This window comes from Hibiscus syriacus, unplaced genomic scaffold (genome assembly GCF_006381635.1).
Source record: "Hibiscus syriacus cultivar Baekdansim isolate YM2019G1 unplaced genomic scaffold, ASM638163v2 tig00011079_pilon, whole genome shotgun sequence".
Classification (NCBI taxonomy): Eukaryota; Viridiplantae; Streptophyta; class Magnoliopsida; order Malvales; family Malvaceae; genus Hibiscus; species Hibiscus syriacus.
Window position 1 is genome coordinate 69,772 of NW_024062242.1, and position 22,865 is coordinate 92,636.

General features: G+C 36.7%; 1 pseudogene; it reads right to left on the bottom strand.

Moving 5' to 3' along the window:
* LOC120204640 overlaps window positions 1-22,103 on the bottom strand; it is a 51,619-nt pseudogene extending 29,516 nt beyond the window's left edge.
* Between the last annotated feature and the right edge of the window lie 762 nt (window positions 22,104-22,865).

Below are 22,865 nucleotides of genomic sequence, written 5' to 3' on the forward strand. Positions count from 1 at the left end.
TGTTGTTGATGATAATGAGGAGGAAGTTACGACTGTGAATGAACATGTTGAACATCCATTCTGTAATTCATATAACCCTGAAAAAGAAAAAAAAGAAGAAAAAATCCCCGAAGAAAAGTCCCCGAAGAAAATACCACAGGAGTATAACTGGAATATGCCAGAATTACTTTAGATACCGGAAGAAGAGTTGGTAAAAATAGCAGTTGATTGTTACAAAAAAATTATTCGTATAAAGAAAGATGATTGTTTTGATATAAAGGAAGACTTGAAGATAGCTTTGTATACGAAATGTGTGGAAGATGGCTATCAACTAAAAGTTAACAAATCAAACAAAGATCGTTTCGAAACAATGTGTATGATTGACAAAAACTGTACGTGGCGTATGATTGTAAAGAGGATAAAAGATTGCGAAATGTTTCAAGTTAGGACTTTTATTGATAAACATACATGTTCAAGAACCCAAGTTTTTCCTCACCATAGACAGGCAAACAAAAAGGTGTTGGGTGGTTTTCTGGTTGAGTTAATGTTTTTGAATGGCAGGGTATATCGGGGACATGAAATTATGACTGACATGAATGCTCAGTTCAAGATTAGTATCTCATATTCTCAAGCTTGGAGAGCCAAATGTTATGCCTTGGAATTGTTGAGGGGGTCGCCAGAAGCATCGTCTGCCCAACTGCCGGCTTATTATCATAATTTAAAGCTGAAAAATCCTAGGTCGGTAACTCATATCAAAACAGATAGAGATGGACGCTTTGAGTTGCTGTTTATCGCCATTGGTGCTGTGGTTAGTAATTCAATATAATTTTGTTGACTCATTTTTGTTATTTACATGCATTTCACGTTTAAATGATTATATTTCTTGTGTATATGATTTTGTAGATTCGTTCGTTTATTACTTGCATGCGCCCAATTATTATTGTTGACGGAGCACATTTAAAAGGTCAATACCTTGGAGTAAACTTATTAGCAGTAGCCATGGATGCTAACAATGGTATACTGCCAATAGCTTACAGGGTTGGCAAATCTGAAACCTCTGATTCACGGACATGGTTTATGGGGCATCTTAGGGATTGCATAGGTCCTATTAGCAATCTGACAATCATATCCGATAGGGCAAACTCAATTGACAACGCTGTTAGAAGGTGTTTCCCATATGCTTTTCATGGACTTTGTGGTGTTTATTTATATAGAAATCTAAAATCAAGGTCTGCTGGTATAAAAAATCACAAATGGACATACTGGAAGGTTGTAAAAGCTTATCGGGAAGTGGATTTTAATAAGCATATAAATTGTTTAAGACGTGTTTTGCCTCAGTGTGCTCAAACACTAGAAGATGTCGGGTTTGAAAGATGGTCAAGAGTACATCAACTTGGAGCAAGATATGGTTTCATGACATCTAATAGTGCAGAATCAATCAACGCTCTAAGTCGTCATTCCCGGAAATTACTCATTACTATGTTAATGGAGTTTTTTCGAGCCTCTATTCAACAGTGGTACTACAAGAAAAGAAACCATGCAGGTATTATTTCTTTAAATTCGTAACTTATCATATATTTTACTAAGTATTATTTATTTAAATTTACAGGAACATTGGAACATCGTGTTACATCATGGACTGAAAAAAAGATAACGAAACGTGTTGTGAAGTCAACATCATGGAGAGTTGAACCATGTTCAAACACTTTGTTTGAAGTACTGGATAATAACTTAAATGGGCTTGTCAATCTAAATGCAAAGACATGTAGTTGTATGAAATGTCAAACATCTGGTTATCCGTGTGGGCATGTAATAAAAGTTGCTCTTCTTCTAAACCAAGATGATTCAAGCGCATACGCTATGGATTGCTACACTACAGAAGTATATCGACAGACTTATGCCGAGATTATCTACCCTATTCCACATCCTTCTGAGTGGGACATACCAGACGACTTACAAACAGTTTTGCCACCAGCCATGGACAGAAGGCTACCTGGCTGACCAAAAAGTCACGATCGTATACCGTCTAAGGGTGAAGAGAAGAAGAGATCGATATGTAGTCGGTGCAAGGAAAGTGGTCATACAAGGTTGACATATGGATCACCAGTGCCATCACAATCATCTTTTCCTCTACCAAAATATGGATCCTCATCAAAATCCAAAGCTCATATGGTGTCAAGAAAAAGGCAATCACAATCAAAATCAAAATCCCAATCACAACCGGCTTCACCTTTTGGGACTATTAACTTAGGTGATTTTTAAATGCAAACGTTGTATTATGTGTAAACTTTTAACATTTTCAGTTAGGCATGTATTAGTAACTTGAGTTTGAACATTGCTATGATCTGTTCAGTTGTTATCACTTATTACACATTCATTTGAATATCGCAACGCGAATTTGACTATTATGTGTATTTTATGTGTAAACTTTTAACATTTTCAGTTAGGTATGTATTAGTAACTTGAGTTTGAACATTGCTATGATATGTTCAGTTGTTATCACTTATTACACATTCATTTGACTATCGCAACGCGAATTTGACTATCACAACGCGAATTTGATTATCGTAACTCAAAAATCGCAACGCGAATTTGACTATCGCAACACGAATATGACTATCACAACGCAAATTTGTCTATCGCAACGCGAATTTGACTATCGCAACGGCTATTTGACTATCGCAACGAGAAAATCGCAACGTGAATTTGACTATCGCAACGCGAATTTGAGTATCGCAACGCGAATTTGATTATCGCAACGGGTGTTTGACTATCGCAACGAGAAAATCGCAAAGCGTATTAGACTATCGCAACGCGAATTGACTTTCGCGTTGTGATTTTGTCTTTCGCATTGCGATTTTGAGTTTAGCGTTGCGAAAGTGTACCTCCAACAGGTTTTTGCCTTCAATATGATGCAGATTTAAATCAACAAATCAACTTTTACATTTCAATCAATTAAACAAGCACAAATAAGAATTATTTACACATCAATATTAAACAAATCAACTTTTATAAATCAATTAAACAAGCAAAAAATGATAATAATTCTTATTTTCCTCATCAATTAAACAAATCAGACTTTTAAGAATCAATTAAACAATAAAAAAAGTGTACCCCAGATAGTTGTTTATGCACCTATACATCAATTTCACGCAGCTCACTTCAGGATTAACCTGCAGAAACCAAACATTTGCTCAAATAACACTTTCTACACATCTAAAACCAACAAACAGTAAATTATTATTGAATTCTAGGTACTTAACAACACTTGCATTTGACTTACAAATTGTTTATGGACACTTTCATAACGTGGATGCAGGTAGGCAGCGTCTCGAATATATCGCTCTAGCCATAAAATACCGAAACCACAAGCCTACTGCACCTCTATCTCTATCGGTGGGAGGTAGAAACTATGTAATTCCTGTCGTCAAACGCTCCAAGCACATGCATGCGAGAGGACCACAATCCCCTTTAGCTTCCGGCGTTTGTTGTAGCGCGGTCTCATCTCTGATAACTGTAACATTGAACTTCTTTGGCTTCTTGTTTCCAGAATAAGTCCAATAATTAATCGCATCCAAGAATTTAGCCAAATGAGAGCTCCATCCCTTAATAATATCTCTCAAATCAGACAATGATATGTAATTTATCATGCTGTCATATACTATTATCTTCAGGGATGGGAGCTGAAGCTCGACGAGAAGCCAATGAGTACGTTCCAAAACAGGGATAAACACCTGCAATCATAAGTAATAATTCAAATTGCGTACTTATTTATGAACATCTTTAAAATATTTAAAAAAAATAAATAATAACCTTAACGACCTCCCACCATACAGGATAAAGTTTAGATTGTCCATTAGCCAACACATATGATTCATGTCGTTGATTCTTCAAGTGAACTACGTGAAAAGACGTCGGCATAATTGTATATCGCGTATTTTTTTATTTTTATTTTTCTTTAATTTCCTTACTATTAGAAGACGTGACACCCATGCATCAATATGCTGTTTTACAAAAAAAGACATATATTAGTGAATTACATAAATTTAAAAAAAAATTAATCAAAATGAAATATAAGAAGAAATATAAGAAGAAATATAAGACTTACCCCCCATCGAAATAACCATTGTCTTCAACCCCTAATAACACACCCCACCAAGATCGTTCAATCAACAAATGCATATCATCGTTGAGTTTGTATATGTTAGCGTAACACCCTTGGCTCCGCTCATGTAGATAAAAATCAACTGCGGTCTTAGCCCAAATGGTATTATCCAGAATTGTTTCCGGTAGTTGTTTCCTCTCCACTTCATCTTCCGGAATGGTACTGGCCGGTAACTTATACGAAAGCAAACAGTCATCCATCATGTCCGGCATGTGAGGGGGTTTCTCAATAATTCGATATATTATGCCGTGTGAATCGGGCTCTAGAATGTTGGGAGGGACCTCTTCAACGATGACAGTGGCGTCTTGAACGGTGGGAGGGGACTCTTGAGGGATGATAAGAGACTCTTGAACGATATGGGAGGCCTCTTGAACAATGACAGGTGAGTCGGGTTTTTTCTTACGGATTCTTTGCACTATTGGGGTGAACGGAGACTTAATGGCACGTGCACGCCGTCTGATGCGTGAACTCCGTCTTGCAAGAAAAACCCGACGTAGAGCATCCACCTTAGCGGGCCACTAAAAATAAATTAATACATAAATCAGTAAATAAACAGGCATGATATTAAACAGTGAAAACAAAGACAAATATTTTTCAAACTTGCACGGTATTCACCCAAGTCATTATTCTATCATTGTTCACAAAATGCATCAGATAACATTCCAGAAGTAATCACTTATATAAACATTTAAAAGGACAACATATAGGTTTAGTGCAGGTTCAATGACAACATAAAGAGTAGTAGTTTATTCTTGAAACTTAAATTTTCAACACTGTGAAGTTAGTATTTGTCTTTGTCTTTTAGTTGAAGTAATGCAATTCATTGAAGTTTCAATTTGCAAAAGAAGAATAGAATCTTAAACTTAAAATCGCAACACGAATGACTATCGCAACGCGAAAATGACTATCACAACGCGAAAATGACTATCGCAACGCGAATTTGACTATCGCAACGAGAGAATCGCAATGCGATTTTCATTCGCATATTGATTCTTTCGTTGCGATAGTCAAATTCGCGTTGCGATAGTCATTTTCGCGTTGCGAAAGTAAACTATTCTTCTTCTGCAAATTGAAACTTGAATGGATTGCATTACTTCAACCAAAAGATAACCAAAAACAAATACTAACTTCACAGGGTTAAAGAATAAACAGTTTAGTAGTATTGGCAGCAACCGAATGAATTTACTAAGCAATCTAAGTGAAATGGTTAATCTAAGTGAAATGGTTAATCTAAGTGAAATTACGAGTAAATTTATCATCAAGTTAAATATGAAAAATATTAAACTTACCTCGTTGCGTAGAGTATGAACCTTATTCTGCCAACGATGCTACCATCTCACGTAGAGCGGCTACCTCACCACGTAAAGTTGACACCTCAACACGCCATGCACCATTGTCATCGCGTAAAGTATCGACCTCCTCACGCAAGGCATTGACCTCATCACGTAACTCCCCTAACTCATCCCGTGGAGGTGGAGAACAGGGAGATAAACATCGTGGCATCTTTGCCGGTCGCCTATCATGAGGTGATGGTGGAGAAGAGGCTCGATGATGTGACAGAATAGGTGATGGCTCTCGTTGTGGAGGTGTATAGTCGGGTCGATCAGGTGATGGCTCTGGGTGAGGTGATGGCTCTCGAAGTGGAGGCTTCTCATCATCCGTGCCATCAAAAAAACACTTACTAGCTTGCCACCAATCAGTGGCAAGCTCAGCTTCCGTGGGTGTCAGCCTCTGTAATGGAGTGTTGGACTCCTAATAGTATAAAAGCTCAAACAAAGTTAAACGTGTACTAGTAATAACTTGTTTATAAACATGTGGTAGTATTTGTGTTAACTTACATTATTTATTGCCGTATACGGTAGTAAATCTTCCCATTGCTGCAAGGTCCATTTCCTCTTCCAGGAAATAGCCCTAGGAATATCATTAGAAGTTTTTAATGCATATGTATGCATGACGGGAAAGGCCTCAAATATCCAAATCTACAAACAATATAATAACAAACATTAGTAATTATTAAATAATAATTAATTATAATTTTGGAAACATTATATAAAAATTCTTACCTTAAAGGCCCAAATAAAGCCTGACAAAGTGTATTTGGAACCATCGCCACGCAAACTTTTTCGATCATCAAAGGCATACGACAACTTATTCCATGTAGCTTTCCATAGATACGAACCCCACAGAAATAAGTTCCATGCATTTATGTCCTCTACCAATTTAATTAGATCATTAGGAATAGGTTGTCTGGCCTCTCTGCCTAAAAAGCCGGCATGCAAAAGTATTAGAAGGCATACTCGGACAACATCGACGTCATCCATCCGAGTAAAACCATCTTTCTTATTCAATAATCTCGTCAAGTCTTCCACGTGTAAATTCAGCTTCTCCATTGACATCTCAGGAAAAACCCGGGATAACCATGATAGGGGGGTAATATGTCTAGTGTACCGACCTACATCATCGTGTTCGAAGCGTAGACCGGTGATTAAGCAAAACTCCTCCCGCCCAAAACACGTATACGCCGGTGGAAAATCAAACCATATCTCTTCATCACGATGTTGTATAGTCTCTGGTAGATCGCTAGTCATGGTTTGAAGAAACAGATGGGTCAACATAGCATCTCCACCCGGATGTTTTACTTTCAGCCATGGCTCGAAGCAAGTATCCTCAAATATTTTTCTTTGTGCAGGTGAAAGCTTCGACGCAATTGTTTTGGCCAGGCTTAATTTATTTCTTAAGGTCAATTGAGCCGAATAAAAGTTCTACAAAAACAATAAACATACCAAATTAGATATACCAAAAACTACACTGTGAAGATATACCAAGGATAATAAACATAAAGAGTAGTAGTTTATTCTTCAAACTTAAATTTACAACATTGTGAATTTAGTATTTGTCTTTGTTTTTTTTGTTGAAGTAATACAATTCATTCAAGTTTCAATTTGCAGAAGAAGAATAGTTTCTGAAACTTAAAATCGCAACACGAAAATAACTATCGCAACGCGAAATGAAAATCGCAACGTGAAACTAAAATCGTAACGCGAAACTAAAATCGCATTGCGATTCTGTCGTTGCGATTTTCATTTCGCGTTGATATTCTCGGTTTCAAATACTAAAATTGAAACTTGAATGGATTGCATTACTTCAACCAGAAGACAAAACAAAGACAAATACTAAATTCACAGGGTTTAAACACTAAACAGTTTAGCAGTATTGGCAGCAATCGAATGAATTTAATAAGCAATCTAAATGAAATGGTTAATCTATTATTGAAATTATCAGTAAACTTATCATTTCAATATGAAAAACCTAATAATAATGCAAAAAATTTAAAATAAAAATAATTAAAAAACTAACCCTCGGTGGTTGATTTGGTTGATTTTCCATTTCTGACCGTGAATGATTGTGAGGGTGGCTCTGAGAGATGGAGATAGACGGATTTCGCCGGAGATGTGGACTGATTTCGTCGGAGATGGGGACGGATGTCGCCTTAGAGAGTGAGAGATGGAGATGGGACTGAGTTATGATTTAGGGTTTTAGGTTATGAGTTACGATTACGGGATATACTGTGGACGGTTCAGTGTTCCGATATATTAATATTCATGTTTGGAATTTGAAAAAAAATACGCGTTGCGATAATAATGGCACTTTGAAAATTGCATTGCGATAGTCAGCATCGCGTTGCGACATTCAGAATCGCGTTGCGATAGTCAGAATCGCGTTGCGATAGTCATACTCGCATTGCGATAGTCGGAAAATCGCAATGCGAATTTGGAAAATCGCAATGCGATAGTCAGAATCGCGTTGCGAATCTGGAAACTGATTTGCGATACCGGAGATCGCGTTGCGAATTATCGATCGCATTGCGATTTAGTTGGTCATTTTGGCAAATCCAAAAAAAAAGTTGGTTAAAATCATATATTATAAGGCATTTTTGGTCACTGAGGTTATTTTCTCTAATAATAAATGTATAGATGCATATATAATTAAGTATTACAAAGGAGAAAAATAGGGAAACAAAATAATAAAATAGATATAATATATATATATACAATAATAATGGGGTCAATTTGAAGCAAAATAAAACTCTGGGGCTAATTTAAAAGGAAATTCGGCTAAAATTAATTGGAATGGGCAAAATTGAATTGTTTAAAAAACAAGGGTGACTGAACAGAAATTCCCCCCTTTTGTTTCTCAAAACACGTGGGTCACCATGCACTAGGTCGGGTCGGTGGGAATCCGTAGGTTGAGTATATAACTCAATAAACACAAACAATTTCCATTCTTAAAACACCCCTCCTTTGGATCAAAATCAGAAAACCCAAAACCTCTCGCATGTTCTTGTGTGTTCATCAGGCGGATGAATACGCCGTCGTGCTTTCCAGAACACGACCACATGCCGCCTCGCCGATCGCCGTTGATCTGCGCCGACCGTCGATCATCGGCAGTAAAAATAAAAAGTTTTCATTTTTTCAAAAGATTTTCACACCCTTATTCCAAAAATGCAATTTATTTTTTTTGAAAAATAGCCTCTCAGGAGCGTAGATATGAAGTTAAAGTTTCGAAAACTCCATTTTGGTCATTGGCTCAAAACGTTTCCCTTTGGGGTTTATTTGAAAAAAAAAACAGTGAGAAAACAAACGCCACACCAACATGCAAGCCAAACAACAACAAAAAGGTAAGGTATTTCCCATTTGTTACCTTCGAAACTTTGCAAAAATGCTTGGATTGTTCTTGAAGTTGCTCGAAAATTTCTGTTTGTATTTCGTATTTCCAATCGTAGTATTACAAACAAATGGATTACATGTATTTATAGCCTTAGATTCGGCTATTTTTAGAGTCCGATTTGGACTAAACTACTCTTATTTTAGCGTTTGATTCCTATTAAAACACTGCCTGTTAATGGATTTGTTGTTCGTGGTCGAGAATCTCGGTTGTTGGAGGTGAGACGTGCGACGTTGGGGCTTGCTTGGTGCTGGATGAGATGGGGCGTGCTGCGTAAGGATCTCTCGAGAGAACGATGCCGTGGAGCAAAGGTTGCTAGGTTCTGGAAACCCTAGAAGGGTCTGCTGTGGATCGTTGGATCACACCTTGATCCAACGATCTAGGTGCTTGGCGGCTGGATGAGAGATTGAGAGATTAGGGTTTATACAAACCCTAATCCATAATGGTTTGGGCTGCACATGATGTTGGGCCTGTACAAAGTGTAATAAAACCAAAAATAAATAAAAAAATAAACATATATATTTATTATATAATATAGTTTATAAATATATTATATAATATTAAAGTTAATGGTCGAAATTCGATGTCTTCAGCTGCCCCTATTTGCTCATTATCGTGTAACGAAAATAGAGCAAAGACTAAAAGACGCAAATTTCGTTCATATCGAATATCCTCTGTCATAAAGTTGAAACCCGATATTTGATTGGTTTGTCAAATTGAACTGAAATATGAAATGACTCCCTCATTGTGAGGTCGAGTTAAATTGAAAGCCTCTGAGCACGATATCCTTAGTCGTGAAGTTGAAATCGGACTCAAAGCACTTAGCGGGTGGTCTCTGGATCGTCTTCTGGCTCAAGATACTTCGACGTGAAGGTGAAACTTGACCTGAATACTTCGGTATGGTTGTGTTACAGATGACACCTTCATCGTGAAGTTGGGTTCAATGTAAGTTGCAATGTTTCACGGGAAACTGTCTCAAAACTCGTTTCAAGGAGAACTAACTCAAATATTTTGTGTTTCAAGGGAAGCATTTTCAAAGTTTATGTTCAAGAGGAACTATCTTAAGGGAGACAAAATTCGTTTCAAGAGAGATAAAATTCATTTCAAGGAAAATGTTTTCAATGTTTATGTTTCAAGAGAAACTATCTCAAGGGAGACAAAATTTGTTTCAAGGGAAATTATCTCAAGAGAAACAAAATTCATTTTAAGGGAAATGTTTTCAATGTTTATGTTTCAAGAGAAACTGTCTCAAGGGAGACAAAATTTTGTTTCAAGGGAAATTATCTAAAGAGAGACAAAATTCATTTCAAGGGAAATGTTTTCAATGTTTATGTTTCAAGATAAATTGTCTCTATGGATACAAAATTTTATTTCAAGGGAAACTATCTCAAGAGAGACAAAATTCATTTCAAGAGAAACTGTCTCTAGGGAGATAAAATTTTGTTTCGATGGAAACTATCTCAAGAGAGACAAAATTCATTTCAAGGGAAATGTTTTCAATGTTTATGTTTCAAGAGAAACTGTCTCAAGGGAGACAAAATTTGTTTTGAGAGAGACAAAACTTAGTTCCAAAAGAAACTCTCTCAAGGGGGACGAAATTCGTGTAATGTAAAACATATTCAAAGATTTTGTTTCAAGGAAAACTGTCTCAAGAGAGACAAAATTTGTTTTACGAGAAAATGTCTCAAGAGAGACAAAAATTAGTTCTAAAAGAAACTGTCTCAAGAGAGACAAAACTTTGTTTCAAGGAAAACAAATTCAAAGTTTTTGTTTCAAGGGAAACCGTCTCAAGAGAGACAAAATTTGTTTTAAGAGAAACTGTCTCAAGAGAGACAAAACTTTGTTTTGAGTAAATTAGTCTTGAGCAAGGCGACCCCTTGTTTCGAGAGAAATAATCTCAAAGGTGATCAATAGTCTGCTTGTTCATACATGTTAAAGAAATCATTTCAAAAGCTTTAATCGTTGACTTAAGGAAGTCAAATCTGTGGATGACATGTTTGTTATGACACTAGATCACTTCATTGGGCACGATATCCTTCTTTGTGAAGTTGAAATCGTGGATGGCTTATTCACTGTGAAATTGAGCTTTTAATTGGATGTTCTTCGTTGTGAAGTTCAGATCCACACTTGTAAATTGCACTTATTTTGAGTTCAATATCCTTCACTGAGAAGTTGAAATTGACTCTAGCATGAATCTGCAAAATTATACACATATGCGATGCTATGGATGTGATGCTCTTATGTATGCCTAAAATGTATATGCAAAACATGTTATTTTAGGGTTTGGATAGAAATCTCAATCCCTGGTTGTCAGTCTTGATGACTCTTGATGTTGGAATCTTAAATTTCTGATTCTTGATCTTAAAACAGAATGGTGATCTGTGAAGGGAATAATTGCGTGAGCAGTCTTCATTATCTCAGTTTGTCTTCATTTCCACTAGGGTGTATTCTTGCAAACCTCAACCTAAGACAATTTATTTTCCTTGCTCCAACAAATTTTGCCCCAAAAATTTGGCTTCTCCTGCCCCAGTTTCAATCTTGAGCTTCGAAGAGATATTCGTTGATTTCCAAGACATGCTTACAGAGAACTCATATTGTTTGAAAATGCTTTTTTCTTTGAATTTTCAAAATTTTGAAAAATACCAACAGGAGGTTTGGAAAATATTATCTCATTCTAGGTTTCAGAATTGAAGCAAATCATAAAACAATAGTTTATTGGATATCAAAAGAATCAAATGCTCTTTTAAGCTTTGATAGCTGCAAATCTTTGACAAATTTCAAGACCGAAAAGTTTGTTTAGAGGTGGGCTATTAAGGTTTGTTTCATCGATTCGATCATCGCGAAAACCATGGCATGCCCCTCTTTCTTGATTTGGCATTTTGATCGGAGGTGAACAAAATGACACAACTAGCATAATCACCTTTATCAGGCTAGCTGAATATTATCCATAAAGTCGGGGCATTTAACCAATTGTTGTAGAGGGACAACTCAAGCTTTATTGTATATAAATAATATTATAATGTGGGTATACGGGTCCAATTTCTTAAGTTGGTAAGAAGAACATGTTATAGTCTAGGTGTTTTTGAAGGTCAGAAAATCTCATCGTTAGAGTTCAATTCTCAAGCAACTGAACTAAACTAGATTTACCTACTTGAACATTCTATCTGAGAAGATCAGGATCATGATTGAATGTCTTAAACAAAAGCATAAACCAATTAGTTTTGCAATCTCATGTGCTAGTTGCCCCATTCTGTTTGCTTCTAACACATACCTGAATACGAAACCTTTGATGGACTCTTCATGAGAAGATAAAACTAGCTCGGTCCCTGTAGGAGAAGAGCGTGTAGTATGATGTTTAAATTAGGACCAAGGGGTCTTTGTTTTGCAGGGTTTAATCTTGTCATTTGTCAAAGATTTACAACCTCAATTATTAAACAACTTTTAATTAAGGTGATATTCAAGGAATTCAAGATTAAAATTTGCTCATTTCCTAATAAGGAAGCATTTTATTTAAAATGTTTAAATGTAAAGTGACTTAAAAATGTTCACACATAAGAAGTACGAAAGAAAAACAAGTTCAAACAGGATGATATGCTTGATAATGCAACATAATTCCTGATGGATGCCCCATTTGACTCTCGATCATAATGCCCTATTACACATTGAAAGTCCATGCCCCTGAATCGATCAGATCTTAGACCTTACATCTCAATGCCCCACAATTCTCAGTGGTGTGCCCTGAGCTCCCAATATGATAGTTGCATACGGCGTTAACATCATGGCCTTTAGGGTATGGGGCCTCTCTGAGTTTGGATTGAACCGGAGTCACAAGATTCTTCTCAACTAACGTTGGGAGTAACTCCTCATATGTCATTGGGATTGGAATGATGTGAATCTTTTCTTTCATTGGTTCTCTCTGAGTTTGTTTAGAAGTACTGGATGGTACAGTAGCAGTGATTTTCGAACTTGAGATCGTAACACCTTTGTTGGCGTTGTAGGTGTTGACATTGTTGATCTGTCGCTCTTTGTTCTTCATGGGAGGCTTCTCACTGGAGTCTCTTCCCTCAGTTCTTCCTTATTTTATAGCTAGCTCGATCATCTCACCAGCCATGACTAGATCTGAGAAACTTCCTGAAGTGATTGCCACCAGGTGCCTGAAGTAAGGTGCCTTCAGGGTCTGTACAAATAGCTTTCGAGTTTCTTTTTCATCCAAGAGTGGATGAACTTGCACAGATAAATCCCTCCATCGTTGTGCGTATTGTCAGAAACTTTCATTGTGCTCTTTCTCCAGGCTTTGTAGTATAACCCGGTCTGGTCTTATATCATTGACGTGCTTGTATTTTTCCAGAAATGACTTGGCCAGGTCTTTCTAGGTCTTGATATATGATCGGCTTAGCTTTTTGTACCATCGGATAGCTGAACCGAACAGGCTCTCCTGGAAGTAGTGGATCAGGAGTTGGTCATTTCCCACATACCCTGTCATTTTCTGACATAACATAATGATTTGGGCTGAGGGATAACTTTTTCCGTTGAACTTCTCGAACTCAGGGACCTTGAATTTCGTAGGAAGAACCAAGTCCGAGACTAGACTAAGCTCCGTGACATCAACTTCAGGGTAGTCATTGTCTCCTTTAACTACCTTCATTTGGTCCTCCAATTGCTTGATTTTCTCCTCCATCTTCTTTGATTTGTCGTCTTCATCTGAATCTGGTATATGGTAATAACCCGAATTGTTCTCAAGGTTAAATACAAAGGATGAGGGCTTCGCTTTCGTAGCAGATGAGTCCTTTCGAAGTTCCGGTATGATTTCAGGTGAGACAACCACTTGTGGGGTAGGTGGTATAGTTACCCCTTCTGGTAAACCTATCCCAGACGCACTGCTTTGTTGTTGGCCAACAAACTTGGCAATAATTTGATCAACCAAGGACTCTTGGTTCTTCATGATTGTATTCAGAGTACTCAGACTACTCTGGTTTATCTTATCTTCTAGCTCTCTCTAGAGCTTCAACATGTTCTCCTCGATCTGAGCAATCCTGGCTTCCATTTTCTTCTTTTTCAAGCAGGTGTTATGTGGATGGGGTGTGTCAAATACTTGAGGTGGAATGTTCATTGTTTGTACCCATTTTTATGAGACATCACTTGTTATTTAATTTCCATGAAATGAGAAAAAAAAAGAAAAGAAAATAATGCAGAATATGCAAGAATGCATGATGCATGAAATGTCTGAGGCATTGATCCAAAACATGTGCCTGTTATTTTGAATAATCCTTATTGGGGACAAAAGTTTTACGTCTGAAGAGACAAAAAACTTATTGATGGTATATCCCGCACAACTTCTGATAAGTTGATTCGTCAATTTTTCACCAGTTGAATATCCTTTCGAACCATTCTGGCTCCTTGTGCATGTGACGAGTTGCTTGCCCCAAAAAAGGTCTCGAAGGGTTGCATCTCCGGCTTTCGCTCTATGTCGAGCTTGTTCCAAAAGAAAGTGTCATTGAAGCCTTCCATCTGAAGCTTATCGACTTGTTTCTGGAATTCATCTTGTTCTCATAGTTTTTGAAAGGACTCTCCGGGTTAGTAACTTTTTCCTCGTCTTACCCTTGCAACCTTTGACTCTGAGTATTCTTTGACCAAGGCTGGGCTTCTGAGCTTTTTATCTCTTTGTATTATAACCCCTTTGTCCATTAATGTAGATTATTCATGTTTAACAAACACGTTTTTGGTGGATCAACACCTCGTCTAAATGATGCGAATGATAAAAAATGAAAAGGAACAAAAATGAAAGGAAACAAAAAGTTAGTGAGATAAGGATAATAATAAAAAATGATGAAATTGAAAAGTCCTACCCCACATGATATCTACTCCATGTGCTTATTATTCCTACCCAGACATGATCTCTATCCCACATGCTAATTTCAAACAAATCCTAACCGCATATTTGTCTAGTTCGCATGTTTTGAACAAAAAAGAAATCAGGAAATAAAAATAGCCTAGGGTTTGAAATGAGGTTTTGGGGTGGGCTCTAATTCTCCATAGTCTCCCGGTTTAGGTTCTAAAAGAGGTACTCGAGTTGTCCTTACCGGTGCCCCCTTGGGCTTGCCAGACCCTTAGTCCTAAACCCATCACAGACTTGTGTGGACTAAGTTAAACTCGAGAGGACACATTCTCTTATGCCCGCACGGTGAATAAATGCACACAAAGACATAAGGTATATAAATCCCGAAGGCTACTAGCTAGGCCCGCACGGTGAATAAATTCACACGAAGGCGTTGTTTTTACCCCCCACTTAAAATAGGGTTTGAAGCTCATTTTTAGAGCCTTAGTTTAAAAATCTTTAAGGGCTGAAATCATTAGAAAACGGTTAATAGAACTATTTACTCGAAAAATATAATCAAAAGTAAGCAACAAGAATCAAAATGTTACCTTAAAATTTAAACTTACCCTTTTCGTTAAAAGACAACTGAAAATTACCTTAGCCTGACTCGCTTACCTCTCCCCAGTGGAGACGCCAAGCTGTCGGGACCATCTTTCGGTTGGGCCCCGAAATTGGGCTTCGACTTAGATTAAATGGATTAGGAGTCGCCACATCATTTATTTTATTAAAAATGGGTTGATCGGATACTTTATTTCTTACATGATCTGCGTCTTACCAGCGATGTGTCAGATTCGGAAGTCGGTTATAGTTAAGGAATGGTTAGCACCCTGGAACTGTACCCTGGAACTGCCCTTTCGGTACTACATAATTTCCAGTTGTCTTTAATTAAGAAAATTGTAACCTTAAATTAAAAGCTAAAAATTGATCCAAATTACTTACCTTAGATTGATTTAAATTGTGCCCTTAAAAAATCGAAAATCGTGTTAGATAAAAAAGGTAATAAAACGAATAAAATAAGAAACAGATGAAATAAAGAAGATAAAAAAAGTAAAGAGATAAAGAAAAATAATGACAAAATAAAGATGAAAAAACATAATGATAGGAGACAGATCATAAGGGAAAAGAAAGAGAACATAAATGAGTAGAATAAACAAAAATAAATGAAGAAAAAATAAGAAGATAACATTAATAAAATATAGGAAAATTATGGTAAAAATGATATATACATAATAGATAAATAAATAAGAGCAAGAGAAGGAAAAATGAAAAATAGATATGAAGAAAACAAAACCATAATAATAATAATAATACATACATACATACATACATACTAATATTAATATTAATAAAATAAATAAAAGGAAAAGAAAATATATATGTAAAATAATACAATATGATATTTAAATAATATATATATATATATATATATATAATAATAAATGTATAGATGCATATATAATTAAGTATTAGAAAGGAGAAAAATAGGGAAACAAAATAATAAAATAGATATATATATATATATATATATATACACAATAATAATGGGGTCAATTTGAATCAAAAGTAAAATTCAGGTGCTAATTTAAAAGGAAATTCGGCTAAAATTGATTGGAATGGGCAAAATTGAATTGTTTAAAAAACAAGGGTGACTGAACATAATTCCTCCCTTTTGTTTCTCTAAACACGTAGGTCACCGGGCACTGGGTCGAGTCGGGCATCTGTGGGTTGAGTATATAACTCAATAAACGCAAACAATTTCCATTCTTAAAACCACCCCTCCCTTGGATCAAAATCAGAAAACCCAAAACCTCTCACCTGCTCTTGCGTGTTCACCAGGCAGATGAACACGCCACCGTGCTTTCTAGAATACGGCCACACGGCGGTACGCCGTTCGCAGACCGCCGTGTTCATCAAATGCGATTTGTTTTTTTTAAATAGCCTCCAGGGAGCGTAGATCTGAAGTTAAAGTTACGAAAACTCCCTTTTTGTCATTGGCTCAAAACGTTTCCCTTTGGGGTTTATTTGAACAAAAACAGTGAGAAAACAAACGCCACACCAACATGCAAGCCAAACAACAACACAAAGGTAAGGTATTCCCCCTTTGTTACCTTCGAAACTTTGCAAAAATGCTTGAATTGCTTCTTGAAGTTGCTTGAAAATTTCTGTTTGTATTTCATATTTCCAATCATAGTATTGCAAAAAAATGGATTACATGTATTTATAGCATTAGATTCGGCTATTTTTAGAGTCCGATTTGGACTAAACTACTCTTATTTTAGCGTTTGATTCCTACTAAAACACTGTCTGTTAATGGGTTTGTTGTTCGTGGCTGAGAATCTCGGTTTTTGGAGGCGAGATGTGATGCATTGGGGCTTGCTTGATGCTGGATGAGATGGGGCGTGATGTGTAAGGATCTCTCGAGAGAACGGCACCGTGGAGCAAAGGTTGCTAGGTTCTGAAAACCCTAGAGGGGTCTGCTATGGACCGTTGGATCACACCTTGATCCAACGTCAAGGTGCTTGGCGGTTGGATGAGAGAATTAGAGATTAGGGTTCATACAAACCCTAATCCATACTAGTTTGGGCTACTCATAATGTTGGGCCTGTACAAAGTGTAATAAAACCCAAAACAAATAAAAAATAAACATATATATTTATTATATAATATAGTTTATAAATATATTATATTATATAGTATTAATGTTAATGGTCAAAATTCGGTGTCTTCAGCTGCCCCTCTTTGCTCATTATCGTGTAACAAAAATAGAGCAAACACTACAAGACACAAATTTGGTCATATCGAATATCCTCTATCGTAGAGTTGAAACCCGATATTTGATTGGTTTGTCAAATTGAACTGAAATACGAAAAGACTCTCTCGTTGTAAGGTCGAGTTAAACTGGAAGCCTCTGAGCACGATATCCTTCGTCATGAAGTTGAAATCGGACTCAAAGCACTTGGTGGGTGGTCTTTGGATCGTCTTCTGGCTCAAGATACTTCGACGTGAAGGTGAAACTTGACCTGAAGACTTCGGTATGGCTGTGTTATAGATGACTCATTCGTCGTGAAATTGGGTTCAATGTAAGTTGCGCTGCTTCACGGAAAACTGTCTTAAAACTCGTTTCAAGGAGAACTGACTCAAATATTTTGTGTTTCAAGGGAAGCATTTTCAAAGTTTATGTTTCAAGAGGAACTGTCTTAAGGGAGACAAAATTCGATTCAAGAGAGACAAAATTCATTTCAAGGAAAATGTTTTCAATGTTTATGCTTCAAGAGAAACTATCTCAAGGGAGACAAAATTTGTTTCAAGGGAAATTATCTCAAGAGAGACAAAATTCATTTTAAGGGAAATGTTTTCAATGTTTATGTTTCAAGAGAAACTGTCTCAAGAGAGACAAAATTTTGTTTCAAGGGAAATTATCTCAAGAGAGACAAAATTCATTTCAAGGGAAATGTTTTCAATGTTTATGTTTCAAGAGAAACTGTCTCTAGGGAGACAAAATTTTGTTTCAAGGGAAACTATCTCAAGAGAGACAATATTCATTTCAAGAGAAACTGTCTCTAGGGAGACAAAATTTTGTTTCGATGGAAACTATCTCAAGAGAGACAAAATTCATTTCAAGGGAAATGTTTTCAATGTTTATGTTTCAAGAGAAATTATCTCAAGGGAGACAAAATTTGTTTTGAGAGAGACAAAACTTAGTTCCAAAATAAATTGTCTCAAGTGAGACAAAATTCGTGTAATGTAAAACATATTCAAAGATTTTGTTTCAAGGAAAATTGTCTCAAGAGAGACAAAATTTATTTTACGAGAAAATGTCTCAAGAGAGACAATTTAGTTCTAAAAGAAACTGTCTCAAGAGAGACAAAACTTTGTTTCAAGGAAAAAAAATTCAAAGTTTTTGTTTCAAGGGAAACCTACAAAATTTGTTTTAAGATAAAATGTCTCAAGAGAGATAAAATTTGTTTTAAGAGAAATTGTCTCAAGAGAGACAAAACTTTGTTTTGAGTAAATTAGTCTTGAGCGAGGCGACCCTTTGTTTCGAGAGAAACAATCTCAAAGGTGATCGATAATTTGCTTGTTCATACATGTTAAAGAAATCCTTTCAAAAGCTTTAATCGTTGACTTAAGGAAGTCAAATCTGTGGATGACATGTTTGTTGTTACACTAGATCACTTCATTGGGCACGATATCCTTATTCGTGAAGTTGAAATCGTGGATGGCTCATTCGCTGTGAAATTGAGCTTTTAATTGGATGTTCTTCGTTGTGAAGTTCAGATCCACACTTGTAAATTGCATTTCTTTTGAGTTCAATATCCTTCACTGAGAAGTTGAAATTGACTCTAGCATGAATCTGCAAAATTATACACATATGTGATGCTATGGATGCGATGCTCTTATGTATGCCTAAAATGTATATGCAAAACATGTTATTTTAGGGTTTGGATAGAAATCTCAATCCCTGGTTGTCAGTCTTGATGACTCTTGATGTTGGAATCTTAAATTTCTGATTCTTGATCTTAAAACAGAATGTTGATCTGTGAAGGGAATAATTGCGTGAGCAGTCTTTATTCTCTCAGTTTGTCTTCATTTTCACCAGGGTGTATTCTTGCAAACCTCAACCTAAGACAATTTATTTTCCTTTCTCCAACAAATTTTGCCCAAAAAATTTGGGTTCTCCTGCCCCAGTTTCAATCTTGAGCTTCGGAGAGATATTCGTTGATTTCAAATACATGCTTACAGAGAACTCATATTGTTTGAAAATGTTTTTTTCTTTGAATTTTCAAAAGTTTGAAAAATAGCAACAGGAGTTTTGCAAAATATTGTCTCCTCATAGGTTTCAGAATTGAAGCAAATCATAAAACAAGAGTTTATTGGATATCAAAAGAATCAAATTCTCTTTTAAGCTTTGATAGCTGCAAATCTTTGACAAATATCAAGACCGAAAAGTTTGTTTAGAGGTGGGTTATTAAGGTTTGTTTCATCGATTCGATCATCGCAAAAACCATGGCATGCCCCTCTTTCTTGATTTGGCATTTTGATCGGAGGCGAACAAAATTACACAACTAGCATAATCAATGGCTAGACCTTTCAAAATACTTCTGTTTCAGTTCTCTGAAATCTTCCCTTAGTCCATTTTTACCGAAACTCCTTATTTAAATTTTCCATTAAATGGATAGTTGGATCTATAAAGCCGGGCGTTTACCAATTGCTCTACAGGGACAACTCAATATGTAAATACCTTTATCAGGTTAGCTGAATCTTATCCATAAAGCCGGGGTGTTTAACCAATTGCCTTGGAGGGACAGCTCAAGCTTTATTGTATAGTATAATCACCTTTATTAGGCTAGCTGAATATTATCCATAAAACCGAGGCGTTTAACCAATTGTTGTAGAGGGACAACTCAAGCTTTATTGTATATAAATAATATTATAATGTGGGTATACGGGTCCAATTTCTTAAATTTGTTAAGAAGAACCTGTTATAGTCTAGGTGTTTTTTAAGGTCATAAAATCTCATCGTTAGAGTTCAATTCCCAAGCAACTGACCTAAACTAGATTCACCTACTTGACCATTCCATCTGAGAAGATCAGGATCATCATTGAACGTCTTAAACAAAAGAATAAACCAATTAGTTTTGCAATCTCATGTGCTAGTTTCCCCATTCTGTTCGCTCCTAACACATACCTGAATACGAAACCTTTGATAGACTCTTCATGAGAAGAGAAAACTAGCTCGGTCCCTATAGGAGAAGAGCGTGTAGTATGATATTTAAATTAGGATCAAGGGGCCTTTGTTTTGTAGGGTTTAATCTTGTCATTTATCAAAGATTTACAACCCCAATTATTAAACATCTTTTAAATAAAGTGATATTCAAGGAATTCAAGATTAAAATTTGCTCATTTTCTAAGAATGAAGCATTTTATTTAAAATGTTTAAACGCCAAGTGACTTAAAAATGTTCACGCATAAGAAGTACGAAAGAAAAAAAGTTCAAACAAGATGATATGCTTGATAATGCAACATAATTCCTGATGGATGCCCCATTTGACTATCGTTCATAATGCCACATTACACATTGAAAGTTCATGCCCCTGAATCGATCAGATCTTGGACCTTACATCTCAATGCCCCACAATTCTCAGTGGTGTTCCCTAAGCTCCCAATATGATTACTGCATACAACGTTAACATTATGGCCTTCAGGGTATGGGGCCTTTCTGGGTTTGTATTGAACCGGAGTCACAAGATTCTTCTCAACTAGCGTTGGGAGTAACTCCTAATATGTCATTGGGATTGGACTGATGTGAATCTTTTCTTTCCATAGTTCTCTCTGAGTTTGTTTAGAAGTATCGGATGGTACAACATCAGTGATTTTTTAACTTGAGATCGTAACACATTTGTTGACGTTGTAGGTGTTGATATTGTTGATCTCTTGCTCTTTGTTCTTCATAGGAGGCTTCTCACTGGAGTCTCTTCCCTCAATTCTTCCTTGTTTTATAGCTAGCTCGATCATCTCACCAACCATGACTAGATCTGAGAAACTTCCTGATGTGATTGCCACCAGGTGCCCGAAGTAAGGTGCCTTCAGGGTCTGTACAAATAGCTTCCGAGTTTTATTTTCATCCAATGGTGGATGAACTTGCATAGATAAATCCCTCAATCATTGTGTGTATTGTCGGAAACTTTCATTGTGCTATTTCTCCAAGCTTTGTAGCATAACCCGGTCTGGTCTCATATCGTTGACGTGCTTGTATTGTTCCAGAAATGACTTTACCAGGTCTTTCCAGGTCTTGATATATTATCGGCTTAGCTGATTGTACCACCGGATAGCTGAACCGGACAGGCTCTCCTAGAAGAAGTGGATTAGGAGTTGGTCATTTCCCACATACCCTGTCATTTTCTGACATAACATGATGATGTGGGCTGAGGGGAAACTGTTCCCGTCGAACTTCTCGAACTCAGGGACCTTGAATTTCGGAGGAAGAACCAAGTCCGGGACTAGACTGAGCTCCGCGACATCAACTCCATGGTAGTCATTATCTCCTTTAACTACCTCTATTTGGTCCTCCAATTGCTTGATTTTCTCCTCTATCTTCTTTGATTTGTCCTCTTCATCTGAATCCGGTGTATAGTAATAACCCGGATTGTTCTCAGGGTTAAATATAGAGGATGAGGGCTTCGCTTTTGCAGTAGATGAGTCCCTTCAAAGTTCCGGTATGATTTCAGGTGAGACAACTACTTGTGGGGTAGGTGGTATAGTTACCCCTTCTGGTGAACCTGCCCCAGACGCACTGGTTTGTTGTAGGCCATCTAACTTGGCAACAATCTGATCAACCAGGGACTCTTGGTTCTTCATTATTGTATTAAGAGTACTCATACTACTCTGGTTTATCATATCTTCTAGCTCTCTCTAGAGCTTCAACATGTTCTCCTCGATCTGAGCAATCTTGGCTTCCATTTTTTTCTTTTTCAGGACTGCATCTCCGGCCTTCACTCTATGTCGAGCTTGTTCCAAACGAAAGTTCCATTGGAGCTATCCATCTAAAGCTTATCGACTTGTTTCTGGAATTCATCTTGTTCTCGTAGTTTTCGAAAGGACTCTCCGGGTCAGTAACTTTTTCCTCGTCTTGCCCCTACAACCTTTGACTCTGAGTATTCTTTGACCACAACTGGGCTTCTGAACTTTTTATCTCTTTGTATTATAATCCCTTTATCCATTAATGTAGATTATTCATGTTTAAAAAACACGTTTTTTATGGATCAACACCTCGTCTAAATGATGTGAATGATAAAAAAATGAAAAGGAACAAAAATGAAAGAAAATAAAAAGTTAGTGAGATAAGGATAATAATAAAAAATGATGAAAATGAAAAGTCCTACCCCACATGATATCTACTCCATGTGCTTATTATTCCTACCTGGACATGATCTCTATCCCACATGCTAATTTCAAACAAATCATAACCGCATATTTGTCTAATTCGCATGCTTTGAACAAAAAAAAAGCAGGAAATAAAAATACCTAGGGTTTGAAATAAGGTTTTGGGGTGGGCTCTAATTCTCCATAGTCTCCCGGTTTAGGTTCTAAAAGAGGTACCCGAGTTGTCCTTGCTGGTGC